Source organism: Elephantulus edwardii, unplaced genomic scaffold, assembly GCF_000299155.1.
Source record: "Elephantulus edwardii isolate Elephantulus edwardi_28Jun2011 unplaced genomic scaffold, EleEdw1.0 scaffold00099, whole genome shotgun sequence".
NCBI lineage: Eukaryota > Metazoa > Chordata > Mammalia > Macroscelidea > Macroscelididae > Elephantulus > Elephantulus edwardii.
Window position 1 is genome coordinate 1,859,442 of NW_006399849.1, and position 8,112 is coordinate 1,867,553.

Consider the following 8,112-nt stretch of genomic DNA (forward strand, 5'->3'; position numbering starts at 1 on the left):
ATATGAATTATTAATCTTGTTAGGTATGATGGTGATATATAACTCTGGTTTCTTAAGAAGTACTTACTTGCTAAAGATTTTTAAAAGTGAACAAAGTCTATTTATAATTTTGTTCGAATGGAGACTATGCCTTAGTCCTTACAAGCTGAGGGTTAGAATAGGAATGTGGCAAGTATGGGAAATTTGAAGATCACAAGTACTGCAGAAGGTGTTGCAGAAACTGCTAGTGTTTCTTAGCCTCTGTCTCCCTTGATTTAGTAATGTCATATGATTGAATTCTGGTCAATGATATGTAAGTAAAGTTTGATGTACCTTTCCAAGTCATAAAAACTCCCGTGTCTATTTCTTTTCTTTCCTTCCTCATCTGCCAGCTGAAGGACAAGATTCTGAGCACTTAGAAGTGGGTGGATCCCAAAGATGGAAGGAATCAGGCTTATGTCATGCTGAGGCTTTGTCATATGACGCATTAAGCAGCAATGTACTCTGGAGAGCAGTAACAAAGGAGCAAAACCTTAATTAGGTTAGTCCACTAATATTCTGGAGTTCTGTATTACAGTAGTCATTTCCTATGATTAGCATCCAAAGCGCCATCACAATTTCCTATTTTTAAATGATAACAGTAAATGATGATTGTTGTTGTTGTGTGTCATCTAATTGGAACCGACTCATAGCTGACCCTCTAGCAGGTTTTCAGTGGCAATAAATCATATAGGAGGAGATTGGCAAAGAGTATAGCAAACTTCTCTCCATATATTTTCAGTCTAAGCACTGAACAGATCATTTGGGAGGCTGGACTTTATGAAAAGAATGTGGCATCATTATTGAAGGAAGATTTATCAGCAAACTGCGTTATGCAGGTGAAACAACTTGCTCGCTGAAAATGAAAAGGGCTTGAAGCACTTGCTGTAGAAGGTCAAGGATTGCAGTCTTCAATATGGATTGCATCTCAATATCAAGAAAACAAGGCTTCTTACCACTGGGCCAAATGGCAGTATCATGATAGACGGAGGAAACCTCGAGGTTTTTAACAATTTTGTCTTGTTTAGATTCCCGATCAATACCCTTGACACCAGCAGTCAGGAAATAAAAAGTTACATTGCTTTAGGGACTAAAGCTGCATTGCTGTCAGGCACTTTTGCTGTTGTTGTTCTGTGCCATCAAGTTGCCTGCGACCCTATGTACACATAGCTCTGAAGCTAGCCCTGTCCTGAGCCAGTGTCACTGACTTTGATACACCTACTCCCATTGTCCTCATTACTGTATCAATCCATCTCATCCGGGGTCTCTTATTCTGGGCTGTTGTCGTATGTACAATGCCTAATCATATATTTCTATTAGAGAGTTCTTTTTCATGGAGTTTAGCTTTTTGAATGTTTTGCTCAGCATACAGATTGAATAGGTATGGAGAAAGGATATAATCCTGATGAACAACTGTCTTGATTAAGATAAAATAGGAAAGAGATATTAATATGTAGAAAACTTATTGGGAATTAATTATTTTGGGAGTATTAAAGAAGCAAGACTAGCTAGAAGAAGTTGAATTGTGATTCAACAATAAAGAGGCCAGCAAATCTATATAGGTCAATTTAGAGCTAGATTTACCCTTGGGGTTTGTCCTAAGTTGAGCAAAAAGGGTGAACTTGTAAACATGCATCAGTTTTGTGGTTAACGGAATTGAACTTCTGCTGTCTTTCAGTTAAAAGCTGACTTCTCACCCACTGTTTCACTAGGGCTTCCTTGATTTTTATCAATACATGTTTAAACTCTGGTGGGGTAGTCTGTAGGAATTTGTGCTGCTAACCCCAAAATTGTTCATTTTGGTGGTTTGAATTTATAAGTGCTTTAACTGAAGAAAGATGAGCGATTTACTTCTATTCAATTCACAAACTCTGAAAACTCACTGGAGGGTCAAGTATAAGTCATCTCTGACTGATGGCAATGAGTAAGTAGTAATAAATGAAAAGGTGATTTTTTCCTTATTAAAATTTTTTTAGAGTGGTATCCACTTCTGAAATAGCTTGCTTCTAAGAGAAACTCTAAGAACTTAGGGGAATGATGATAATTATATAATAGGGTTCAGGTCTTCATTTCATAGGGTTGTTATGAGTTGTCTATGACTCGATGACACTTAACAACAACAACATTATTGCTATAGAGTAATACCTTGGAAGGTCAGAAAAGATAAACTCCACTTGGAGCTCAAGTATCATGTTTTTAAAATGATATTCTAAAGGCTGCTTGGGACCACTGCTCCAGGAGTAACAAAAGAACTTCAGTGGTAAATGATCTTTTTCTTTATATTAATAAAGAATGTTAATATATTAACATTTCAGAAAAATAAAAAGAATAAGATAATTAACACTGGTAATTCTTTGTTGTTGTTGTTAGGTGCCATTGAGTTGAGTACAACTCATAGAGACCCTATGAACAAAAGATCTGAACTTTGTTCTATCCTGTGCCATCCTCATACTTCCTGACACACAAGAGCCCATTGTTGTAGTTACCGTGTCTTCCTCTCCTTTGCCAACCCTCCACCCTTTCCAGCATCATGTCCCTCTGCAAGTAACAGCATCTCCTAGCAACATGTCCATAGTATGTGAGGTAAAGTCACATCATCCTTTCTTTCAAAGAGCACTCTGGCCGCACCTTCTCCAACACATATCTGTTTGTTCTTTTCACAGTCCATGAAATGTTCAGCACTCTTCTCCAACATAATTCAAAAGCATCAATTCTTCATCTATCATCCTTATTCATTGTCCAGCTCTCAGATGCATGGGAAATGATTAAAAAGACAGGAGTGGCATTCATTTCCTAAACAACATGCTTCTGGAAACTCTGTGAACTTTGAGAAATGACAATCATTATAGAAAAGCTTCAGTTCTTTTGTTCATAGGGTTGCTATCAATTGTGCTTGACTTGATGGCAATCAACAACAACTACAACAACATGACCTGAATCAGATGCACCTTAGTCTTCAAGCTGACATCATTATTCCTCAATAATTTGGAGAGATCTCTAACTGCAGATTTTCCCAGTGCAATGAGTCTCCTTATTTTCTGACTGCTTGTTACTAAGGGCTCTGCTCACACAACAGCCTCTGGGTCTAGGTATAAGTTTGGCAAGAGCATAATTAAGTGCTCTGGAATTCCCATTCTTCTCAATGTTAGCCATAATTTGTCATGAACCATATAGTCAAATGTATTTACATAGTCAATAAAGCATAGACATTATTCTGATATTCTTTACTTTCAGCCAAGATCCATCAGACATTGGCAATGATATCCCTGGTGCCGCAGCCTTTTGTAAATCCTGCTTGAACTTCAGGCAGTTTCCTATCTATTTACTCTCTTAGCCATTTTTAGAGGATCTTCAGCAGTATTTTGCTTGCATGTGATATTAATGATGTTATTCGATAGTTTCCACATTCTGTTGGATCACCCTTCTTGGAAGTGGAAACAAATAGGAATCTCTTCCGGTCAGTTTGCCAGGCAGTTATCCTCCATGTTTTCTGGTATATTGGTGAGAACACCTGAGGCTACATCTGTTAGGTGAAACATGTTAAATGGTATCACATCAATTCCTGAGGCCGTACTTTTTTTTGTCAATGCTCTCAGCGCAGCTTCAACTTCTTTCTTCATTAGCACTGGCTCTTGCTCATATGATGGTGGTGGTTGTTAAGTGCCTTTGAATTGTAGACACATAGGGAACCCTATGACCTGAACACTTGTATAACTTTCATCATTTCTTTAAATTCATAAAGTTTCTGGAGGCAAGCTATTTTGGAAGTGGATGCCACTCCTGCTCCCAAGCTTCTTTTAATTGGAGAGCTCCACCAAACACTGTCCACCATGGGTAACCATTATCGCATTTGAGACATCAGTGTTACAGTGTTTAGCATCACAGCAACCTCAAATTAACTCTGTACAGAAGATGGACAGACCAGTGCTATACTATTTAGAAGAATGTTTGACCAAAACCAATCAAAACCAGGCATGAGGGCTGCATATTAAAATCACCCACCTTTGGCTTGGTAGCATCACTTTCTATCCAATAGGCCAACAGAGCTCTTTCTATGACTCACAGCAATTCTATGAACAATATATCTAACCCTTGCCCCATCCTATACCATCCTGACAATCTGAGACATGCTTGAGCCCATTGTTACAGTTCATATGGTACTTCCTGAAATTTTTCAATGTCCATCAATTTTTTGAGAAATGCTTATAGTTACTAAGGGTGTTAATTGTGGATCCAAGTAAGATGTAATTGTTGACAGTTTCAGTCTCTTATCCATCCAACATGCCTATTGATCCAGTGGTAAGAATCTTTGTTTTCTTGACATTGTGATGCAATCCATACCAAAGACTGCATTACTTTATCTTCTGCAATAAGTGCTTCAAGTCCTCCTCACTCTCAGCAAATAAGGTTGTGTCATCTGCATAATGCAGGTTGAGTCTCCCTCATATCCTGATGCTACACTCCTCTTTATAGAGTCCAGCTTCTTGGATAATTTGCTTAGCATATATATTGAATAGGTATGGGGAAAGAGTACAACTCTGATGCACTCCATTCTCAATTTTAGACCATGCAGTATTCCCCTCCCTCTGTTCACACAACTTTCTGATCAAGATACAGGTTTCTCATGAGCACAAATAAGTGCTCTGGAATTCCTATTCATCCCAATGTCAGCCATAACTTGTTATGATCCACAGTCAAATAACTTTGCATAGTCAATAAAGCACAAATAGACAGTCTTCTGGGATTTCTTACTTTCAGCAAGGATCCATTTGACATCAGCAATGATATCCCTGATATCATGGCCTCTTCTAAATCCTATAATTATGAATCTTGTAATTCTTACTAATCATTATTTAAAAGTTAATATACTATTATATGATAAATTTTACTTATAAATATATTTAGAATGACTTCATTTCCTTTATTTAAAAATTACTGATTTGATTTATACTCAAACACAATCTTATGAAAAGGGGGTCCTTATGGGGTAGTTCTACACTTCTACTCTGTCTTACAAGGACATTTTGAGTTGGAATCAAATTGATAACAGTACTTCGTTATTTTAAAAAGGTAAAAATAATAATAAAATTGCCTTTACAATTTTTATATTGGCATCTGCTTAACCTTTACTACCTCTTAAGACAGATTGTGGAAAACTAGGGTGCTTTCCCAGGAGAGGAAAGTCCCTTGAGGATTCAGAACTACAGAAATAAGTCATCAGGCCAACTTCATGGGAGCTCACTTGATCTAGTTCATGTCTTTATGGGAGTGCTGACTTCAAAGGAAACTCACAAATACTGACCTCTTTCAGAAACTGGTAATACAAAGTTTCCAACAACTGAATTGCAATGAATTGAGAACAGACAGTTCCTGTTAAAAGTAACTATACCCTACAATGTAACCCAGCAAGCTGTCCTAAAATCATCACACTTGAGAATTTCAGGTGAGTATTTTCTAAGTTTGTTATTCTAGGAAAAACACTCCTTTCAATACACCCTTCAATGGAATAGAAATAAAAAACCTCACTTGGGAAGATATAAGCCTCACAATAATTATTATTTTATAATAAATATAATTAATATTTATTTATAATTATTCATAATATTATAAAGCCTAATAATATTTGGGGACCTCTGGTGGCCTAGTGATAAGAAGCTGTGCTGCAATCCCAAAGGCACTTAGTTTGGGGCCACCAGCTGTTCAGTGAGAGAAGGATTGGCAATCTCCTCTCATGCGATTAACTGCTTCTGAAAACCTGCCAGAGGGGCATCTATGAGTTGGTTCCAGTTCTATGTTACACAACAACAGCAACAATATTTAAAAGTGTGTGTGTATGAAAGAGAGAAATTTTAAAAATATAAACAAATAAAACTATGGAAGGATAGATGTAAAGTTTCCCACAAAAATCCATGACCAAGTTTTTAAAATTGTTTTGTAATGTATAAAAAGTAATACTTAGTCAATCTACTCTCAGAGAATAGTTTACAAACTGTCTTTGTAATTGAGAGTTCTGAAGACTGAAATGTCTTTGAAAAGATCTTTGGAATTGAGCACACAAAGCAAAATTCTCAGGGAATTTAGTTAATGCAACAAATAATTACTGAACGAGTGTGTGGGATGCATTTTGTGCACAATAGATGTCCCTGTCCTCATGTACATTGTATCACTGACGAAGAAAGAAAAGAACTAAAAACATAAAAATAAGTAACTAGATCATGTAGTATATTAGAAGGTTATCAAGAGGGTTCAGCATTTGGAAACAGACATTATGCCGGGAAAGGTGGAGAGCCAGAGAAAAAGAGGCAGACCTCCAACAAGTTGGACTGACACAGTGACTTATAACAATGGACTCGAGTATATCAGACAGTGATGATGGCACAGGATAGGGCAAAGTTCAGATCTGTTGATCTGATAGAGTCACTATGAGTTGTAGTCAACTCAAAGGCATCTCACAAAAATAGTAGATAAATATACTGTAGGGGGGTAGGGAGAGAGGGAAGAAAACCATGGAAGAGGATGAGAGGAATCAAAGTTTTGGTGAGGTAGGTAGTTTGCAGTACTAAACTATATAGTAGTAGATAGTTGGCCTAGGGAAGAAGAAATAAGAAATTTGTCAAAAGGACCTGGCACCAGAAATAGCAAAACCTCTGGACCAGGTAGAAGCAACAGCAGAGTTCAGGAGAAGCAGAAGTCAGTGTTCACTGAAAGGGCAACAAAATAATCTGAAGAAGTAGGCAGAGAATTGTAACGTGTTTAGGGCCAAGACAGCATAGGAACCAGCTGAAACTACAAAAGGGCTCAGGAAGTGGCAGAAACTGCATCTGACATACAGGTAGCCTGTTTGAAGCACAAGAGATCTGTGTAAAGAGGTTTGCGAGATCCTTTGCCAAGGGTCTGTCTTCAAAGCAGTTCTCAGAAAGTACTCACTCTTCATTTTATAAAGTAGATAAATGTATCTTCACTGTGAAATTATGGTGCAATTCACTACAGGCAGAAGGAATGAAATCCTATTCTTTGAGCTCATTCCAGATTTATGTGTTAGGACACTGGGCCATTGAGAGATAGCAGAGGAACACCATTCTGTTGAAGGACTTATGAAAATAACTAGGGAGACTTAAGGGGAAAAGGGTTACAGCAATTATATGGATGTGGATTTTTAGAGTGTGAAGTTTGGGGATTAACATAATCTGACTTATATCTATAAGCTGTTTGGCTTGTGATTTACTCAGGGGTTGTTTATGCGTCATATCTCTGTAGAGGTGCTTTCTCTTTGAAACCATTTCTTGACTTTCAGTCTTTACTGGAACTCCTAGCCATTTTTTTGACTCTTACATATGGTATACTCCTGCCTCTCTCTTAGTTAATCCTCTCTTTTCACAGTTCATCACAATGCATTCTTTTCCTTGATGGGGTCATATGAAAATACGATGAAAAATATGGACTCATCTGAAAAGGACCAATGTACTGAGCAGAATTAGCTCTTCCCCACCATCAGACTATCATTTGTTTGTTTCTTCCAAAGTAAAGAGATTTTTTTTTTTTGGTAAATGTTTACAATTTCATGCCAGATTTTTGCATTTTTATTATTGTCATAGAGTTCTCAAAGGCCTGTTATATAGGAAGTGAGTGGCCCGTCCTGCCTCCTAGTCTGTCTTAAAACCTGTCCACCATGGGTAACCTTTATGGCATCTGACACACCAGTGGCACAGTTTTAACTATCACAGCAACTCCAACTTACCTCAGTACTGCAAACTGACAGAGAAGTGCTGTACCACTTAGAACAATGTTCTCGCCAAACACAATTCACACCAGCCGACTTTTAAATACAAAGGCTTGCCCTCCAGGTTCTGAAAATCTGTACAGATTCTTAACACTGGACCGATAGGCAGTATCATGATGGATGGAGAGGAGGTTGAAAGAATCAACAGCTTCATCTTGCTCGAATCCACAATTAACACCCTGTACAAGCAGTCAGGAAATAAGGGGACATATTGCACTGGGAAAATCTGAAGGTAGGGAGCTCTCCAAATTATAGAGAAGTAATGGTGTCAGTTTGAGGACTAAGGTGCATCTAATTCACTTGCTATACATCTG